The sequence below is a fragment of the Arachis hypogaea genome, chromosome 14 (assembly GCF_003086295.3).
Source record: "Arachis hypogaea cultivar Tifrunner chromosome 14, arahy.Tifrunner.gnm2.J5K5, whole genome shotgun sequence".
Classification (NCBI taxonomy): domain Eukaryota; kingdom Viridiplantae; phylum Streptophyta; class Magnoliopsida; order Fabales; family Fabaceae; genus Arachis; species Arachis hypogaea.
The window spans coordinates 79,638,768-79,660,713 of NC_092049.1; the positions used below are offsets into that span (position 1 = coordinate 79,638,768).

The following is a 21,946-nucleotide window of genomic DNA, read 5'->3' on the forward strand; positions in this document are numbered from 1 at the left end:
GGAGGAGCTGGTCAGCTTTCTCCTGCGGAGTAAAGTGCTTTTCCCACCAGGAGTCATCATGCATGATGTTCAGGATGGACATAGAGGATTCACCTCTTTTCCGTTTGCCAGTTGTTGCCTTTCTTTTTCCCTTTCTTTGAGGGTTAGACATCCTGAAAAATAGAAATCTAGGATATAATAAAAGCAGGAAAACAGGTAAGCAGATAACAGGATAAGCACAAAGTGGCAAAGGAGCAGTAGAATTATGAAATGAGTTAAAGAAATGTATATTTTGGATTGTTTCGGAGGTAAAAATCTGAGATGAGAAATCTCAATCCAAAATATTTATTGAGTGGAATACTTGTTAATTAGGAGCAACAATAAGCATGCCATGAGTTAAAAAGGTGAAAAAGTTAGTCAGAAAGCAAACGAGGAAGTTAGAAAGTTAAAAGTGGGTAAAATTGAAAAAGAGGTTAGAAAGCAAAAATCAGGGAGTTAGTAAAAAGAAAGTCATAGTAAGTGGCATGATGATTGGTTTCTAAGTAACAAGAATTTCACAATTTTAAGCAACAGACAACTCATATTCAAGCAAGGAAATCAAGGTGTTAATGATTCATGTAGATATAGAAATAGTGAAAAGTGAAATCTAATCATCAATAATGTGATTTATTAACCGGGAAAACAGAGGAATAAGAATGCTGGCCCGTGCATTCATGAATTGGTTTGGTAAAAGCTGCGGAGTGCCAAATTCAAATAGCTAAAGCCAAAACATGAATGAATATCAGAACAATTTACAAAAAATTGGGCAGCATTCCGGCTAAAATTGGATGTTCCCGGGTAATAAATAGCAAGCAGAATAGTTCATATAAATTACAACAAATCTGCAAATAGACATAAAAATATGAACATGAAGGAGCAGTCGCAATAGCTGCATGAACAGTAATAACATCATATGAACAATACTAATATCACAACAACAGTAGAATTGCAAAAATTATAAAACAAGTAGCAAGAACAGCGTAATGAATCAGGCCTAAATCCACTAACCACATCCTAGCTACCTAACCACCTAGAATCAACTACAAACATGCATCTCTAACTAGCCTAATTTGAACATAATTGGAAACATATGCAACTAACTACGAATGAAAAAAAATGGCGTTCGGTGGAACCAGGTAGGCGTATGAACAAAGCTAGGGAACAGAGAGATGGCGGGGTTGTGGTGGTGGTGCTAGGAGGGGCACGGCGGTGTGGTGGCGGACAGGGGGGTTGGTGCGGTGGTGGGTGGCTGTTCGTGGTGGCAAGGGGTAGGGTAACGGTGGAGGGGTGGTTTAAGAAAATGGGGATGAGGGTGGTGGTGGTGGTGGTAAGCGCGGCGGTGATGGCGGTTGGTGTGGCGGTGGTTGGCTGCGGTGAGGGCAGCGGTGGTGGAGGGAAGAAGAGAAAAGAAAGAGAAGAAAGGGAGGGAGGGAACAAGGAGGGGGTGGCGTCGCGGTCGGGGCTGGGTGGTTGGCGCTGGGGCGGCGGTCAGGGGTGGTTGGCAGTGGTGATGGGAGCAGGGGAGGTGGAGAGAGCAGAGGGGGTTGGGGAAGAAGAATGGGGACGCGGGGGGGGTTAGGGTTTCGCGTCACTGGGGTTAGTGAATTTGAATCCATGCGTACGCGTGGGGCACGCGATCGCGTGGCTAGGGTGGAATGGGGTTGACGCGATCGCGTGAGTGACGCGATCGCTTGGAATAGGAAAAAGGATGAATGACGCGGTCGCATGAGGAATGCAACCGTGTCACTCGAAATTGTGCTAAACGCATAATTCCAGCGTCGTTTCAACGTAACTCTCTGTCTCCTTTTAGGGTGTTGTGCAATCCATGCGATGCGAACGCGTCGCTCACGCTTTCGTGTGGGATGGGTGTTTTGCAAGTGACGCGTTCGCGTCAGGGACGCGAACGCATGGGCCCTTTTGTGCTAAATGCCCAACAACCGCACGATTCCAGCCCAGATTTCTGGGCGTTGGATTTTTACGCCGATTTCCAGATCACGCGTTCGCGTGATTGACGCGGACGCGTGGGAGGTGTTTTTCGCAACTGACGCGAACGCTTTAGCGATGCAATCGCGTCGCACGCCTCCTTTTTTTTTTAACATGCAATTATGCAGTTATGCAGTATGTAATGCTAATGCAAATGCTTACGAATAATATCCAGGTTCAATGAAAATAAAACAATATAAAAATAAACAAAATGAAATAAAATGAAAACAGGAACAATCATACCATGGTGGGTTGTCTCCCATCTAGCACTTTTAGTAAAAGTCCTTAAGTTGGACATTAGATGAGCTTCCTGTTATGGTGGCTTGTGCTTAAATTCATCCAGAAATCTCCACTAATGTTTGGAATGCCAACAGCCTCCGGGGTCCCAAACTAGGCAAGTGAAGCTTTTGAGCAGCTTCAAACAGGTTCTCAGGCTCCCGGGGTGACGAATGTCAGAATAGATTCCAGGATCCCAAACCTTGCTTTTAAATCCACCTTTGTCTTGATCTATATGCTTCCATCCGGGCGGTTCAGAAATTGTATTCTCACCAGGGTGACCAAACTTCTTTCGAGACCCATTCAATTGAACTTGGTACCAATCCGTGCACTTCGAATTGAAGCGTGGGACCTTATTGAATCTTGTACACCAGCTCTGAATACGAGCCATGTCCCTCTTACTCTTAAAGCCGCATAGAGCTCTAAGCTGGCCATCTGTTTCAAGCAAACCATATTCAAGTGGAAAAGTAAAGATAAAGGTTAAGGATTGTACCCACTTGAAGCTTGTATTAGGTGGTAATGGCCTTGAGATAGGTGTTTCCAATGGTTCTGCAAGTTCTACTCCCTTGTAATCTTCTGTGAATTCCTCCACTTCTTTGTAAAATTCTTCAGCTGCAACTGTGTCCTGATCAAAGTCTTCTATGTCTTCCTCATCACTTAAGTCATACGTTGGAGGTTGAGAGAAATCTACCTCGACGTCATCTTCGTATTCACTTGGATAAGGTTCTTCAGGTTCAAGGAATTCAGTTGCAAATGTGAGTTCGTGATTAGGAGAGCCTGATTCGTGATCATTGCCGCCCATGGAATCAACTTCTTGGTCTGTTCCGTCCAATTTTTCACAAGGCATATGCTGTGGAGGTCGTGCACTGTCCTCCTTGGCATCAAATTCGGACTTCTCAGCAGAATCCTCTACGGTTCTTGATTCCTATGGAGGTTCAGCATCTCCTAAATCTTCAACTACTTCCTCTTCTACAACTATCATGGCTTCCTCTACTCGTTCCAGTATAAAGTCGTGCTCCTCATTGTCCACTAAGGTCTGTAGTATCTCCTTCATGCTACGCTCTTCTTTTGATTCTCAACATGCAACCATGGGAGTACCTTGAGTTCTTAGATGTCGGGAAGCTATTAAATTTACTACCTCAGTCACGGCAGTAATGAGTTCCAGTACGCCCTTTTCTATCTTTACTTGCCCTTGAAGAAGAACACGAAGTTTGTCATTCACTGGAGGTTGGGGTGGGTGTGAGGTTTCATTGGTTGGGGGAGAGGGTTCAAAATAAGAATGTGGTGGTTCTTGGGAGTAATTGGATTGGGATTATGGGGGATAAGGGTCATATGGTGCTGAATGGTAAAAAGGCGCTTGTGAGTGTGGTGGTTCGAAGCTATGTTAAGAGGATGGTCTGTAAGCATAGGGTGGGGCTTGTTGGTAGTTACAAGGTTGTCCACCATATCTATTAGCTTGGTATGCATTGTAAAGTGGTCCTCGTCTGTGATACTGTGGAGGGTTTTGTTGCCTAAAGGGTTGATCAGATCCTCGTGGCTCCACCCATCTTTGATTATTTAGACCTTGATGCATATTCCTGTTATAGCTTTCACTCCTTTCAACAATATTAGAACCAAACTCAAAGCGAGAGGGGTGAGAATTCATAGTAGCTAATAAAAATAAAAAGGGAAAAACAAAAACAAATAAACAAATAAAAGAAAAATATTTACAATAACCAATAATAAGGCACACGTTTGTAGTTCCCCGGCAACGGTGCCATTTTGAAGAAAGAATTTTTGCGAGGTCTAGAATTTCGCAGATAAATCCTCGTTGTAGGTATAGCTTCTAAACCAACAAAAGTCCTTTCTTACAAACGTTTTGGTTGTCACAAGTAACAAATCCCTTTAAAATTGATAATCGACGTATTTAAACCTCGGGTCGTCTTCTCAAGGAACTGCAGGGAAGAGTTCTTATTATTGGTTATGAGTTTTGTAAATTGGGGGTTTTGAAAGTAAGGAACAAATAATTTAAATGGGGAGTAAAATAAATAAATAACTATAAAATAAACTCTTGGCAAGGTATGAGAATTTGGAAGTCCTATCCTAGTTATCCTTATCAATGGTGATGAGAATTGAGTTTTAATCCCACTTAGTTAGCCTTCACTAAAGCAAAGGAAGGTCAAGTGGACCAATTAGTTTGATCCTCAGGTCCTAATCAATTCCTAAGAAAGGCCTGGAGTTATTGAAGTTCAATTCAATTAGCAAAGACAACAATTATCAATCACGTTGAGTTTGATAACTCATGAGTTACCAATTACTTAACCAAGGCCAAAATGGGGAAAATCTAAATTATTAATATAAATGAAGGAAAACAATCATAATTCTGAAATACCTCAAATAGCATTAATCGAGAGAATCATATGTAACATAAGAAGAGTTCATAAATTAAATTGAGAAAATAATTAAAAAGGAATATTGAACCTGATAAAAAGAGACAATCTTGAAAGCGAGAAAAAAATCCTAATTTCTAATCCTAAGAGAGAGAGGAGAGAACCTCTCTCTAAAAACTACATCTAAATCATGAAAAGTGCATAATTGGAGAGCTCTCTTTGAATGGATGTATTCTCCCACTTTATAACCTCTAATCTGTGCCTTCTGGACTTGGATCTGGGCCAAAAAGGGTTTCAGAAATTGCTGGGAGCATTTTCTGTAATTTCTGGTGCGTGGCGTCTGTCACGCGTCCACGTGGGTCACGCGGTCGCGTCATCTGGGGTTTTCCTTGTCACACGTTCACTTCGGTCATGCGTACGTGTCATCTGTGTTCTGCTCATGGCGTGCGTCCGCGTTAGTCACGCGTTCGCGTCGCTGCCTTTTCGCGCTGGGCATGCGACCGCGTCGTCCATGCGTTCGCGTCGATGCCAGTTTCTTCAAAAACTCCATTTTGTGCTTTCCTTCCACTTTTGTATGTTTCCTTTCCATCCTTTAAGTCATTCCTGCCTTAGAAGATCTGAAACTTCTCAACACACAAATCACGGCATCGAATGGTAATAAAGGGTGATTAAAAATAAATAATTTCAAAGCATAAGAAGCATGTATTTCACATATATCACATAATAAGGAAGAGAAAGTAAAACCATGCAATTTACATGAATAAGTGGGTGAAGGATTGAATAAATCTCTTGAATTGAGCACAATATATATCATAAAATATGGGTTTATCAGTGGTTCACCCCATTGCTGTAGGTTGAGGATTGGAAATCCTTGGGTATATACTGTGGTTCACCCCACTTGTTCTGGGTTGAGATTTGAGACTTTTTTAACTCTCTGTCGCAAGATGTGGCTAGACACTTAGACCTTTCCGGATAATTTCACCAAGAAAAGACAATACCACTTGGGAATGTGCGCACTGAGGGACTGTCCAGGGTTAGCTACCGAACATGTCAAGTTTGGCTATATAACCATCAAATGAGCTCAAGTTTGTGTGTGTTGATTGGGTGTGCATCTTGTATTTAGCTTGCCTTATTGAATAATTGTATCTATATGCTCTTTGATCTAATTGCTCTGTCTGTTTTCTCTATTTATGTATTCCTTGCATTGTTTTGTATGTGTTTTAACAACTGAAAGATCCCTTATACTGGACGTTGTGACGATGAGGGTTGTTCCTTATGTGATGATTAGAGCTTTGTGGAAAACTGAGTTTTGATGTTGAATAATTGAGATTGAATCATTGTGATACTGAGAGAACTGTTGACCTGTATTGAGAGGGCTAATGGCTTGTGTGGAGAGGAGTTGGAAATTTGAGATCATTAATTAGTTGAGTTTTAGCTCTGATTACCCCGTTTGGTTTATAAGGGATCCTAGGCTTGAACTTTATGTTGATAGGAGTGTAGGATTACCTAGTGAGTTAATATCTTTTACATAATCTCTATTTGGAATTATTACTCTATTGGGAACCTTTTGGTTCTCACCCATTTTGGGAATTGTTTATTTTACAGATGCAGGACGCAATGCACCTCATTGAGAGTGCTGGTTTTCTCTCGAAAGTGAAGATTGTCATTTGGGACTTTTTATTTTTCCTTTAGATGTTGTTATTCTCTACTTTTGTATATTATAACTGTATATCCCTCTTAAAGGTTGATTATAGAGAAACAGGCTGTATTTTGTATCTCTCTGGGTTGCTGAATGGCCTCTTCTGTGATGGGGACTTGCTTCTGCCGGACATAAACAGACTGTAGGGTCGGTATGTAGAAGTTGGAGTAGAACTCAACTACCCAAGAGAGATTGACCTTCCTCGGCTGTCTCCGTAAGAAACCCCATTGTCTTCGCTCAATTTGCGGCTCAACAAAGGCGGCAATATTGGACGGGAGGATAAGAAGGTATTCATTGTTATAGTTCCTTTCTGCTAGGATAGGGAACATCTGCTCACAGTAGCGATTGGGAAATCGCACAGTGTCCTTTGCTGGAAAGGCTTTCTCCTTGTCGTCCACCTTTATTATCCTCTTAACTCTTTTTGTTGAGGGCTTGACTGCGGTTGAAGAGGGCTCTGCCACTAATGCTCTTTTAGTTCCTCTTCTTGCCGGTGGTTTGGAAGTAGCTTTCTCTTTTCCTTTCTTGGTGGCCATCCTGAAAGAAGGGAAGAGAAAGGAAATTAAATTCAAAGAGATAAAGCAAGGAAGAGGGTATTGTAAGTGATAGTCAATGCACAATAAAAATAAATGGCATTAACACATGGTCCGGATTACATGTGAAAAGCTCATCAATGGAAATATAGCAAGTGCATGTAGGACAATGGAATGCAAGAGGTTTATTGGCATGCAGGCACAGGCATGAGTAGCATATATCAAACATTCAATGTCCAGTTTAGATTACCATTTGTAACAAACTATCACGTTTGTATTGACAATTAAATCTAATTAATAAAAGAATAAGGGAAAGTTGTGAAAAGCAAGCATTGAATAGTATAGCAACATAGAGAAATGCATAATGCCACATGAGCTTTTTCACAAACATATAGCATGCATGGTGAATAGGGTATAGAAAATATGAAGATAAACAAGCAAGCAATCCCTTAAATAGGAGAAAAATAATTGTCAAATAATTTGCAATAATCCACAGGCATATAATGGGGGACGATGACTCAAAAGGGTTCTAACACCATGTAAAAGGAAAAGAAGAAGAAGGAAAATAAAAGTTTGAAAAGAGAAAAGAAAAGAAAAAGAAAATAATAACATATATACATAATAGAATAAGAATGATAGAAAAGAGAAGAAGGAAGAAGAAGGTAAAACCTTGTTAATGGAGGAGAGAGAGAGATAGAAAGGGGAAGGGGGAAAAGAAGAAAGAAGGAGGGAAAAGAAAAATTAGGATTTGGAGGAAGGAAAGATAAGATAATTTGGCAATTGGGTTTTAGCTGTGTGGCGCATGCGACGCGGCCGCCTGGGGCACGCGTTCGCGTGGGGATGCGTTAGGGAAGGGGATGCGATCGCGTCGGTCACGCGGTCGCGTGACCTGTGTTGCGCTGCTGGCACGAGTGCAGCCTCGCTCCAGCACAACCCTCTGTTCGATTCATTTTAATTGCCAAAATTGGGTGACGCGATTGCGTGGGTCACGCGATCGCATGAGTGTGCGTTATAAAATAGGGGACGCGGCCGCGTCAGCGACGCGGTCGCGTGACATGGATTGTGCTTCCAGCACCAATCCAGCACCACTTTCGCGCAATATAGCGTTGTGCACCCTTTTACGTCGAAAATGCAGGGCACGCGGCCGCGTGGGACACGCGGTCGCGTGGGAGGCCATGATTCCTATGCGACGCGAACGCGCCAGGGACGCGGTCGCGTGGGTCAATTTGTGCCATTGGCACGACTCTAGCACTCCTCCTGCGTAACTTTCTGTTCATTTTTATTTTTCTTTATTCCCCCTGCCACGCGGACGCGTCACTGGTGCGATCGCGTCGCGCGGCAAAAAAAAAAATTTTTTTTTAAAGATAAAGATATGTAATTGAAAGAGCACTAAAGCACTAATAAAGAGAAGAGTTATTAAAGAAGAAAAACTAAAAGTGAAGAAAAGAACGATCGTACCGCGGTGGGTTGTCTCCCACCAAGCACTTTGCTTTTACGTCCGTAAGTTGGACGCTCCAATAGCTCAATCTGCTGCGATGTAGGGATCTTCCAGGCGGAAGATCTCAAGCTCCTTATTTTTCTGCACTTTCTCACCATGGTATAGCTTCAGGCGCTGTCCATTAACCTTAATAAGTTCAGAGCTTGAAGGATGGCTTAGGTGATAGACTCCGTACGGTTCAGCCTTCTCTACTCTGTATGGACCTTCCCATTTTGATCTCAACTTACCGGGCATGAGCCTCAGTCGAGATTTGTAAAGGAGAACAAAATCTCCAGGTTGGAACTCTCTCTTCTTGATGTTTTGATCATGCACAGCTTTCATCTTTTCCTTGTATATTCTGGAGTTCTCATAAGCTTCCAGGCGAAGGTTCTCCAGTTCCTGCAGTTGCAACATTCTTTCAATTCCAGCATTCTCAATTCCCATGTTGCACTCCTTAACTGCCCAGAAGGCTCTGTGTTCTATTTCAACTGGGAGATGGCAAGCTTTTCCATAAACCAAGCGGAAGGGACTCATCCCAATGGGTGTCTTGTATGCTGTTCTGTATGCCCACAGTGCATCTTGTAGTCTGGTGCTCCAGTCTTTTCTATGAGGCTTTACTATCTTTTGCAAGATACGCTTAATTTCTCTGTTTGACACCTCGGCTTGCCCATTAGTTTGGGGATGGTAAGCTATTGCAACTTTATGGATTATCTGATGCTTCTTCATCAAGCCTGTTAGTCTCCTGTTACAAAAATGGGTGCCTTGATCGCTCACGATCGCTCGTGGTGATCCAAAGCGGCATATAATATGGTTTCTCACAAAGGAAACAACAGTGTTAGCATCATCAGTGCGGGTTGGAATTGCTTCCACCCATTTGGAAACATAATCCACAGCTAACAATATATAAAAATATCCACTAGAATTTGGAAATGGACCCATGAAGTCAATGCCCCATACATCAAAAATTTTACAAAAAAGCATATATTGTTGAGGCATCTCATCCCTCCTGGATATGTTACCAAATTTCTGGCATGGGTGGCAAGATTTACAAAACTCAACAGTATCTCTAAAAAGAGTAGGCCACCAGAATCCGCAGTCTAAGATCTTTCTAGCTGTTCTTTGAGGGCCAAAGTGTCCTCCACTCTCAGATGAGTGACATGCCTCTAAAATGGACTGGAATTCTGATTGAGGTATACAACGTCTAATTATCTGGTCAGCGCCACATCTCCATAAATATGGGTCACCCCATATATAATATTTGGACTCGCTTTTCAGCTTGTCTCTTTGATGTTTAGAAAAATGTGGAGGAAATGTGCGGCTAACTAAATAATTAGCAACAGGTGCATACCAAGGGACTACCTCAGATACTGCTTGCAGGTTGTCAAAAGGAAAATTATCATCTATAGGAGTAGAATCATCCTTAATATGTTCAAGGCGACTCAAGTGATCTGCTACTAAATTTTGATTACCACTCCTATCTTTATTTCTAAATCAAATTTTTGTAACAGGAGTATCCAACGTATAAGTCTTGGTTTGGATTCCTTTTTACCTAATAAATACTTTAGAGCTGCATGGTCCGAATACACTACTACTCTAGTACCAAGTAAATAAGCTCGGAATTTATCCAGAGCGAAAACGATAGCAAGTAGCTCTTTCTCAGTAGTAGTATAATTGGACTGGGCAGTGTCCAAAGTCTTAGACGCATAGGCAATAACAAAAGGGTCCTTACCTTCACGCTGAGCCAGCGCTGCTCCTACTGCATGTTGGAAGCATCGCACATGATCTCAAACAGCTAGCTCCAGTCGGGTCCTCTCACAATTGGGGCTTGAGTTAGAGCAGTCTTCAGCTTATCAAATGCTTGTTTGCAATCTTCACTGAACTCAAACTCAATATCTTTCTGCAGTAATCTGGATAAGGGAAGTGCCACCTTACTAAAGTCTTTAATAAATCTCCTGTAGAAACCTGCATGGCCAAGGAACGAACGGACTTCCCTCACAGAAGAGGGGTAAGGTAAACTAGAAATAACATTCACCTTTGCTGGGTCTACAGAAATGCCATTATTAGATACCACATGTCCTAATACAATTCCTTGCTTTACCATAAAGTGGCACTTTTCGAAATTCAATACAAGGTTTGTATTAACACATCTATCTAATACTCTAGATAATCCATCTAAACAAAGGTTAAAAGAATCACCATAAACACTAAAATTGTCCATAAAAACTTCCATACAGTCCTCAATAAGATCAGAGAAAAGACTCATCATGCACCTTTGGAAGGTGGCGGGTGCATTGCACAAGCCAAAGGGCATTCTCTTATAAGCATAAGTCCCAAAAGGACATGTAAAAGTAGTCTTTTCCTGATCCTCAGGAGCTATATGAATCTGGAAATAACCTGTGTAACCACTTGTACTGGGCTTACCCATTCACTGTCTGAAATGGGATATATGATACCGGCCTCCAATAGTCTGGTCACTTCCTTTTTGACAACTTCCAAGATGGTGGGATTCAATCTTCTTTGTGGTTGACGGACCGGTCTTGCTCCTTCTTCTAAAAATATTCTGTGCTCGCATACTTGAGGGTTAATTCCCACTATGTCTGCCAAACTCCATCCAATTGCCTTCTTATGCTTCCTTAGTACATCGAGTAACTGCTCTTCTTGTTGAGAAGTCAGTTCCCTTGCAATAATAACCGGAAGCTTCTGCTCATCCTCAAGATAAGCATATTTGAGATGTGGAGGGAGAGGTTTCAATTCTAACTTTTGATCATGAGCAGGCTCTGGATTATCTGGGGCTTGCGAAAATGGCGAAGTGTCCTCATTGTCAGTTAAGAGGGTCCCCACACTCGGACCTTATCCAGTGTGCCTCTCTTCAAACTCTTCTTTTTGGACTTCAGCCACACTTTCGTCTATGACATCACACTGGAAGATAGAACGATCTTCTGGGGGGTTGTCAATGACTCCATTCAGATTGAAGATCACTATGCGGCCATCTATTTCAAAGGAGTATGTTCCTGAAAAAGCATCCAATTTGAATTTTGATGTGAAAATGGAATGGTCTTCCAAGTAGGATTGATGATGGCTTATCTGAATCATTATGGGGCATCTCCAAGATATAAAAATCAGTGGGAAATGTGAGCCCTTTAATGTTCACCAAAACATCTTCAGCAACTCCAGCCACTGTAATAATGCTTTTATCTGCTAACACAAAACGAGCTGCCGACCTTTTTAAGGGAGGGAGCCTTAAAACATCATATATAGACAAAGGCATTATACTGACACATGCTCCTAAATCACACATGCAATCATAAATTACTACACCACCAATAGTACAACTAACTATGCAAGGACCTGGATCACTACATTTTTCAGGTAATCCTCCCATTAAAGCAGATATAGAACTACCTAAAGGAATAGTTTCTAATTCATTAATTTTGTCTTTATGGATACATAAGTCCTTTAGAAACTTTGCATATTTAGGTACCTGCTGAATAATATCAAAAAGAGGAACAGTTACCTCAACCTTTTTGAATATTTCTACCATTTTAGGATCAGGTTCCAGCTGCTTCCTGGGCTTCCTTGCGAGTTGTGGAAATGGAATGGGAGTAGTGTTTTATGTGGTGCTTGCGCCTTTTTGTGCTTCTTCCTGTGGTTGAGCTATCTCTTCTTCAGCTATGTCCTGTATGTCCTCTTCCTCTTCAACATCTTCGATTTCTACCACCTCTTCAGCTGAGGCGTATTCTGGTGAGCTTGGTTCCTCCTGATTCCTCTCCTGCAGTGTGGTTTCGGACCTCAGGGTGATGGCATTAATACCTCCTTTTGGATTGGGTAATGGTTGAGAGGGGATTCCAGTGGTGCTTGAAGGTTGGTTACTGGAATTTTGTGCTGAACCAAGCTGTGTCATAAGAGCTTGCAGAGTAGAGGTGAAACCATTCAGACTGGCGTTAATACTGTTCACGATGGTATTTTCCATGGCCAGTTGTCTTTTCTCAAAAGCTTGTAATAAATCTTCATTAGAAGATACAGAAGAATGAGTAAATTGAGAGGTTTGCTGCTGATTGTTCGGTGGTCCTTGGTTTTGCCTCAAGTGAGGTGCTCGGTAAGGTTGATTTTGCTGCCTATTGTTGTTATTATTCTACCTCTGATTTCCCTGGTTATCTCTGCCTCCCCTATTATTGTTGTCTCTCCAATTCTGGTTTGAATTGTCCTGCCATCCATGGTTATTATTTCCACTTTGATTGTACCCTTGGTTGGGGCGGTCATAGAAGTTGTGAGTGGATGCCACCATGTTGTCTTCTTATTGGAGCTGCTGGCATTCATCAGTGTAATGGCTGTAATCAGCACAAATTCCGCAAATTCTTTGTGGAACTAATTGTTAGGTTTGCTGCGGTTGAGTTTGCTGAGCTTGTTGATTCAACTGCATTTGCTTCAGCAGGTTGGTCATCTCACAGATGCTTCGATTCAGAGCAGCAGTCTCTATGCTAGAAGATGCTTCTACAACGACTTTTGAACGGCCTTGCTTCTGTCTGTGGTTTTGAGTAGATTTAGCTAAATCACTGATCAATTGCCAAGCTTCATCAGTGGTCTTGTACTTCTTCATAGACCCATTGCTGGGACTTTCCAATGTGGTCTTATCTTGGGGCCTCATACCTTGTGTGATATAGCTGAGTAGCACGATCTTGTCAATCATGTGGTGGGGGCATGCTTCCAGAAGATTATTGAAGCGCTCCCAGTATTCAAAGAGAGTCTCATTGTCATCCTGAACAATTGTAGAGATATCCTTCCTCAGTTTATCAGTAACTTCAGATGGAAAGAATTTCTCCAGAAACTCCTTTCTGAGTGTATCCCAGTTGGATACATTTGCTAGAGGTTGAGTGTAGTACCACTCTCTTGCTTTTTCCTCAAGAGAGAACGGAAAAGCTTTCAGCAGGATTGAAGTTTCATCAGTGCCATCACGCCTGACAGTAGAACAGGCTGCCTGGAAGTCTCTCAAGTGCTTGATAGGCTCTTGAGCAGGTAGGCCATGAAACTTGGGCATCAAATTTAGCAGTGCGGTCTTTATTTCAAAATCCATAGCTACCGCTGGATGATGCACTTGAAACGGTTGCATTGTAAAATCAGGAGCTCCTTCCTCCTGAATGGTAACTCTTCTAGCTGCCATGTTTTCTGCATGTAAAACAACCGAATTAGTAGAACGGGGGCTGGTTTCTTCCTCAGATTCACTTTCAGATCCGCCCTCAGAGCGGGCTAACCTACGCTGTTCTCGTCTTATTCGTGAAATTGTCCTTTCAATTTCAGGATCGAATATTAGCAAGCGCGGATCAGGAAGTGAACGCGTCATTTGACGAAAGAAACATGTAGCTCATAGTAGCAAAGTTAAATAAAATGCAAATAAATAAATTCTAATTAATAAAATTAGCACTCTATTGCAACTCCCCGGCAACGGCGCCAAAAATTGATGGGAAGCAGAAGCTGGTGAATTAAAAATTTATTAAAATGGTTATGTTGCAGGTATAGTTCTTAACTCACCGAGAATCTGCTTATCAATTTAGAAATATGTCACAGAGAGTTTAAATTAAAATTACTGGGAGTTTTAAGTCCCAGGTCGTCTCCCAACGAGTTGCAGAAAAGTGTGCTATTTTATTAATCAGATGTTCCAAGAAGTTGAGCTAAGTAAATTGGAATTTAAATTGAGGACTTTTAAATAATATAAATAAAAGCCTTGACTGGGAATTGATTGGTTAGAATCTCTATCATTGATGGTGTGATTGTAAGATTAATTTATAATTAATGGTTGTTCTGTTTGGTTATCCCATACTAGGTAAGGGGAAAGTCAAACAAGTGGGAATGCCAGATCTGTTCACAAGTTGCAACCCACTTAGTTCAAAGGGATTGGCGTCGGTGACAGGATAGAAATCCAACATTTAACCCAATTACAAATTTTCTTTCAATCCTTCCAACTCAAGAGTTCCTTTTAATCAACTCCCCATCAAGTAAGGAAACTACTCACGCATTGTAAATAAAGAATCCATAGCACATGAAAGGAAATTAAAAGAAGTCATGATTATTGGAATTGAAATTGAATTAAAAAGAAATAATCCTTGCATTAAATAATCATAAAAGTATCTGAATAACAAAATTGAACATAACAAAAAACATGGAAGAATAGAACCAAGTTAAGAGAACAAACTAGAATGATGAAGTCTTGATAAGGAAATAACTCTTCTCACTGTTCCAATGCTAAGACCAATTGAAAATTAAAATTCTAAAAACTAGAGAGAAAAACCTAAGAGAGTGAAAAACTAGATCTAAAACTACTGAATGAATGTCTCCCTTGTTTCTGCATATTCTCTGACTCTAGTCTGCTGTTCTGGGCCGAAAACTGGGCCGAAATAAGGTCCAAAATTGCCCCCACCGGATTCTGCAGATTATGCAGATTGCACATGTCACGCGATCGCGTCGTCTATGCGGACGCGTCGCTTGCGCTTTTTCCTCTCCACGCGTTCGCGTCGTCCACGCTACCGCGTCGCTTGCGCTTTCCAATCCACGCGGCCGCGCAAGCCATGCGGCTGCGTCACTGCGATTTGTGCTCCTTTGCGCGGTCGCGTGAGCCATGCGACCGCGTCACTTCTCGCTGGTTATCTCCTCAAATTCTTGTGTTCCTTCCATTTTTGCTAGCTTCTTCTCCACTCTCCATCTCATTCATGCCCTATAAAGCCTGAAACACTTGACACACAGATCACGGCATCGAATGGAATAAAGTAGAATTAAAAATAAATAATTAAAGTCTCTAGGAAGCAATTTTCAAACATGTACTGAATTTAGGAAGGAAATCTAAATGCATGCTAAATTGATGAATAAGTGGGTAAGGATCATGACAAAACCACACAATTAAACACAATATAAACTATAAAATAGTGGTTTATCACCGGCCTTGTCTTCGCAGGTCTAGACTAGTGTTGTTATGTATCTCTTTTATTCTTTTGTGTGTGTGTGTGTGTGTGTAAATATATTGCTCTTTTCTCTATATCGACGCCTTAGGCTTTGAACGTTTCGAGTGTGATGCACTTTTGTTCTGTTATCTTTCTTCACAAGCTCCTAGCTATATTTATATCCTTCAATTATATATCTATGTATTTTGCTTTTAGAGGTCGTAATACCTCACCATCTCTGACTTACGACTATAGCGTGAGGTTTTATGTGGTAGGGTGTTATATTGATTTAGTTTTCCGTATCCTTTTGTATAAAGAAAAAAATTTTTCGAAAAAATGATTACGCCCTAACAAGGTTACAAACTTACTATTAAATAATAGTTATATCTAGAAAGCAACTTGGTAACACTCGATTTTCTATATGATCATGACATACGGAAAATTGGATCGTTACAAGTTTAATCACAGGCCGTTCTCCCTAGAAATCAAAATCGAGTGCTCAATTATTGGCTTTGAGAAAATAGGGGTTTTATCACAATTAACAAAAATTTAAATAACATGAAATTAAAATAGCAAGAAAGAAATTAAACTAAGAGCAAATAAGGTAATTAACTAGAAAAGAAAGTTAAACTCAATTACTAAAAAGATCTTGGCAAGGATTGAGAGTCAAGGATCACTATCTTTGTCGCTAACCACAAATATGGGAATTATGAAGAGTTAATCCCACTTTCTCAACCTCTATATGTTGAAAAAAGTCAAGTAGGTATAATTAATCCTAATTCATCAGTCCTAACTAACTTGATAATTAGATTAGTAAAAGATTAGCGTCACTAAAAACAACATTAAGTAACAACCCTAAGTCACCAATCAATATCAGACATCAATGACTTAAGGTCACCTATGTCCTCAATCCCAAGCCAAGTGTAAGAACTAGAAAATTAGTTAGCCATTTAATTAAAATAGAATAAAATAATAACTTAATTTCCTGGAATAGATTGAAAATGATAGAGAAATATTAAATTAGAAAATTTAAAGAGAAAATAAAATTTAGCAAAAATCTAATTTAATCGCAAAAAGATGTGTACTGGCTTAAATTGTCCGATACGGTGAGTGAGAAAATTTTATTAATAAGTGAATAAATTTAAAACATTGAATTTTATAATTTGAGAGGATAAAAATATTGAGAATAGAAACTGGGCACTTATTTTAAAGGTTTTGACTCGAGGTTGGGCCAAAACGAACAAAAACTCAACTGGACCCAAGTTGGGCCCAAACCCACAATATATAAGCCTAATTTTAAGGCATTTCAGCCTCATTATTCACCTTGAGGGAGAGAGGCATGCTGAGATTGAGAAGAAGAGAGTGAGACCCTTTTTTATCACTATTCATCTTCTTCTTCCTTGGATCATAACTTTTGATCCGGAACTCTGATCGCCGTACCGTTTGCGGTCACGCGTTTATCTCACCGAGCTCTTAAATTCTATCTAAACAAAGCAGAGATTAACTCAAATCCCTTGCTCTAGTTTTGAGGCTTTCATGCTTTTGATGATTTAGGTGTTATCTAACTTGAGTAATTATTGGGTTTAACCCCAACTACCAATGGATAAGGTAAGAAAACTCTAAATCCTTGTGATTTGTTGATTTTGTGAATCCTAGTGTTGATGTTGGGTATATTGCTTGGAATTAGTTTGCATTCATATTAATTGGAGTTGAATTGGCAAATTGGAGTGCTTGGAATTCAGCTTTGGTGGCTGGAACTTGTTGTTTTTGGTTTGGTGACTTGTTTGAAAGCTTGGGAGAAATCGGCTAAGGTATAATTTTGGTTTCTTGTAGATAATATGTAATATTGTGTGAAACTTAGGCTAGTAGCCCTAAGATAGGATTGAATGATTGAGTATTTGATATGTGATTAATTGCATGAGAATGTGGTATGAATTGTTGAATACAAATTTGATGCTTTATATTGAGATTGTTAATTGGTGAAAAAGATTACGCCAGAGGCCATGACCGGGTAAGTTGATGAAATGGAATAATTGAATATGGTATGGGTATGAATGTAATGGTAATTTTGGAATTGGTGGTTAGTATGTAAAATATTGTTGGGTTTTGAATTTGTGAATTGAAATGGGTTAGAAGGAGTGATTAGGTTTGGATGGTTGGAAAATAATTGAGGAGTAATTAATAATGTGTGGAAGTATAGAGTAACGAGACTCGTATGGTAAATTTTGACTTGGTTTGAGAATTTTGGAAACTAAAGTATTTTGGTAAAAGTATGTTTTTAACCAACTTCTACGGGCCATAACTTGGTTTTCGGACCCTCAAATTTTGTGAAACTGGTTTTTAATGAAAATTGGGTTCATGTAGTTTATGGTATTTGAAGAACAGAGGGAAAATAAATTTTAATGAAAAATTTTTGCGCATTTGAAGTTTGGTTAAAAAACTGAGTTTTTTGCAACAAAACAGCTTTTTTGAAAATTTGGTGTGCATGCATACGTGACAGTGTCACGCGATGCGAGTATAGGGTGCTGCCCAGTAATCTTGCGTACGCGGCACTGGCTTGCATTCGCAACAATGGACATTTTTAAAATCTTGCATACGCAGCAAGTGCACACGACGCAGGCCAGCCATTCTGTCCAAATGCTCGCGTACCGACACATGCAATTTCAACATCCATGTGTACGTAGAGGATTGGTGCACGAATTGTGAATCACACTTTTCACAACTCGTACCACTAACCAGCAAGTGCACTGGGTTGTCCAAGTAATACCTTACGTGAGTAAGGGTCGAATCCCACGGAGATTGTTGGTTCGAAGCAATCTATGGTTATCTTGCAATTCTCAGTCAGGAAGTCAATTGTGTTTATCAGTTGAATTGCGAATAAACAAGAGAGCTTGGGTTAAAGATTACTTGTTATGCAGTACTGGAGAATATGTTGGAGTTTTGGAGATGCTTTGTCTTCTGAATCTCTACTTTCCTCTGTCCTCTGATTCACACACGCACGTCCTTCTATGGCAAGCTGTGTGTTGGGGCATCACCGTTGTCAATGGTTACATCCCCTCCTCTTGTGAAAATGGTCCAAATGCTCTGTCACAGCACGGCTAATCATCTGAGGTTCTCGATCATGCTGGAATAGGATTCACCCTCCTTTTGCGTCTGTCACTATGATGCCAAGGCATCATAGGCTAGTTTCACTGGCATTTTTCTGTTAGTTTTAGTTATTTTATGCATTTTCTTGAGCTTAAAGTAACCAAAAATGGTTAAATGAAGAACAAAGTAATGAACCATCCAAACAATATGATTTTGATGCAAATTCCATGAGTTTTAGTTATATTACTTAAATGCTATGAATGAAAGATGTCTCATGAAATTTTGCAAGACTTTGATGCAATTGTTTGGATGATTTCAGGGAAGAAGAGGCTAAGCAAGGAAGCAACAAAATCAATAAAGGAAGCTTGAATATCACATGTGGAGTTTAAGATCCAGTTTAAGCCTAAACTGGAGCTTAAACGCCAAAATCATGAAGGATAAGAAATGCTGGGATTGAAGTTTAACCTCCAGTTTGACCTCAAACTGGAGGTTAAACGCCAGAATGAAAAGCCTCACTTAAGGAGCATTCCACGTTTAACCTCCAGTTTGACCTCAAACTGGAGGTTAAACGCCAGAATGAGTATGCCACCCAGGGAGGAGTTCCACATTTAACCTCCAGTTTGACCTCAAACTGGAGGTTAAACGCCAGAACCAGGAAGAGTACCAGGGGCCATTCCACGTTTAAGCTCCAGTTTGACTCAAACTGGAGCTTAAACGTGTTCGATAGTTTTTTCACTCCAGGGTTGCTCTCTCCATCTCCACGTTTAACCTCCAGTTTGACCCCAAACTGGAGGTTAAACGTGTTCGACACCTCCAGGGCCACCATTCCAAGCTTCCACGTTTAACCTCCAGTTTGACCTCAAACTGGAGGTTAAACGTGTTCGACCTCCAGTATGCCTCCACCCTTTTCCACGTTTAACCTCCAGTTTGACCTCAAACTGGAGGTTAAACGTGTTCGACCTCCAGGGCTGCCCTTCCTATCTCCACGTTTAAGCTTCAGTTTAACCTTAAACTGAAGCTTAAACGTGTTCGACTACATGACTCTCCAGGGCTACCTTCTTCCATTTCCACGTTTAAGCTTCAGTTTAACCTTAACTGAAGCTTAAACGTGCTTCTACAAATGGCATCACTGGAAGTGTCTGGCGTTTAAGTTGCAGTTTAAGCTTAAACTACAACTTAAACGCCACTCTTGAAAAAAGGTTTCTGGGCCAAAAATATTGTGATTTAAGTTAGTCTTTGAGCACAATTATTAACTTAAACTTACTTTGGTATGAAACCCAATTGAATATCATGGTTTATGGGATTGGGCCTGAGGGATTGATGAGTTTGAAATCTCATTTATTGAGTCATGTGCCATTATTTGATTATCACTAAGTTGGCTCAATAAATGTTACAGGATTTGGATCAACAACCTCATCAAGATTATGGATCATAAACCCAAGACAAAAGGAAAGCAAGGAGAGGCCTCAAAGCCCAAGAAGCACAACTGAAGCTCAATATAGAAAGTGTATAAATAGGATAGAAGTTAAGTTAGAAGGGGACTTTTACTTTGATTTTTAGCTAGTTTCTTTTTCTTTGTAATTGAATTCAGAGCTATGATTCACTAAACCCCCTTTCATTGGGTTAGGGAGCTCTATTGTAATTCAATGAATCAATAATAGTGTATCTTCTTCTTCAATCTTTTCTCTTGAATTTTGTTAGAAAGCTTCTCGATCTAATTCCATTGAGTAGTTGTCTTGGGAAAGAGACTACTCATACTTGGAATCCTTCGGAGCCTTGGGAAAGGAATGGAGGATTCATGCTAGAGAAGCTTTCTCACAGTGGATTGGATTGGGGTTTGGATGGATATTGTGACATGTAATCCTACCAAATTGTGGTTCATGAAATTGTGTGGTATAATCAGTGATCAAGCATCATCTCTTCTTATGAACATTTAAACCAAGGGATTGGGAATTTGTTTGTTTTTAGAGAGCATTGGTGAGCCAAGGAATTGGGATCCAATCATATAAGATTGCCAAGCAAAATTCAATGAATGCATTGGTTGAGGAAGAGATTTACATGTTTTGATTCGGAGATTTCAATATCTCCTAAACCCAATGAATTCCCCATTTCTGATTTCCACTTTCTCTTTACATTCTGCAATTCAATTCTTGCAATCATCCCCATTCCCTTTTAATTTCAGCAATTTACATTCTGCTCTTTAATTCATGCAATTTAAGATTCAGCCATTTAATTTTCTTGTCATTTACTTTTCCCGCCAATTTTACATTCCGCAATTCTCATCTCAAATCTTGATTCCGCTCAACTAGAACACACTTCTAATCCGAATTGCTCACTCAACCAATCCTTGTGGGATTCGACCTCACTCTATTGTGAGTTTTTACTTGACGACGATAACCGGTGCACTTGCCGGAAGGAATTTTGCCGATCGTGCAATTTCCTAAATCGTAGCATAACACGTTTATGCGCATCAAGTTTATGGCGCCGTTGCCGGGGATTGGTTTTCGATTGACAATTCTCAAATTGGAAGCTAACTAGATTGAGCAATTTTCTCTTGCTTTGTTAATTCTGTTCTAAATACTTGTTGAATTTTAATTTCTGCACTTGGTTACATGCTTTCCTTCTTTATGCCTTTAAATTCATGCAACTAACTCACTGACTCACTAACTGTTTGAATTAATTCCTCAATTGAGCTGACCATACTCTTCCATTAACCAAGAGTATTTTACCTGTTTGTGTTTGAGCTGTGTTCTTGTATGACAGGTAGGAGAGGAGAGACATCAACTCCTCCATATACCGAACCGGAAAGGACCCTTCATAGACTTAGAAGGGAAGCAAGAGGGAAGAGAGTAGTGGGAGAAGAGGAATCTGAAGGAGAATCTGAGGACAATTTTGAGGAAGCTCTAGATCTCAACATGGATAGAGAAGTTCACAACCATGAGAGAGCTGATGGAAACAATGCCATTCCTGAGAGGAGGGTTCTTAGTTCATACATAAACCCAACCTCTGGGAATTGTGGTAGTAGCATCCAGAAACCACCCATTCAGGCCAACAATTTTGAGCTCAAGCCACAGCTAATATCATTGGTGGAAAATCATTGTTCCTTTGGAGGAAGTGCTAATGAAGACCCAAACCAACATCTCACAAAATTCCTGAGAATTTGTGACACTGTGAAGTCCAATGGAGTCCAGGAAGATGCCTATAAACTGCTCTTGTTCCCATTTTCACTTAGGGACAAGGCAGCTAAGTGGCTGGAATCATTCCCAAGGGGGAGTCTAACCACATGGGATGAGGTGGAAGGCAAGTTTCTGGCACGTTTCTACCCTCCACAAAAGGTCAATAGGCTTCGATCTGAGGTCCAGACTTTTAGACAACAAGATGGTGAAACTCTCTACGAGGCATGGGAGAGATTCAAGGACTTGACAAGGAAATGCCCACCAAACATGTTCCATGATTGGGTGCAATTGCACATCTTCTATGATGGGCTCTCTTATGAATCAAGGAAGGCTGTAGACCATTCATCAGGAGGTTCATTGAACAAGAAAAAGACCGTGGAAGAAGCCATTGAAGTGATCGAG

At 40.5% G+C, this 21,946-nt stretch overlaps 2 non-coding genes across 2 annotated transcripts; one reads left to right on the forward strand and one right to left on the reverse strand.

Moving 5' to 3' along the window:
* The first annotated feature begins 13,033 nt into the window (after positions 1–13,033).
* Positions 13,034–13,141, forward strand: LOC112745863 (small nucleolar RNA R71). The gene has a single exon (XR_003173771.1). It is a non-coding gene; the product is annotated as a small nucleolar RNA R71 (small nucleolar RNA).
* Positions 13,142–21,709: 8,568 nt separating this feature from the next.
* LOC112746423 (small nucleolar RNA R71) lies at positions 21,710–21,813 on the reverse strand. Its single transcript, XR_003174309.1, has one exon. It is a non-coding gene; the product is annotated as a small nucleolar RNA R71 (small nucleolar RNA).
* Between the last annotated feature and the right edge of the window lie 133 nt (positions 21,814–21,946).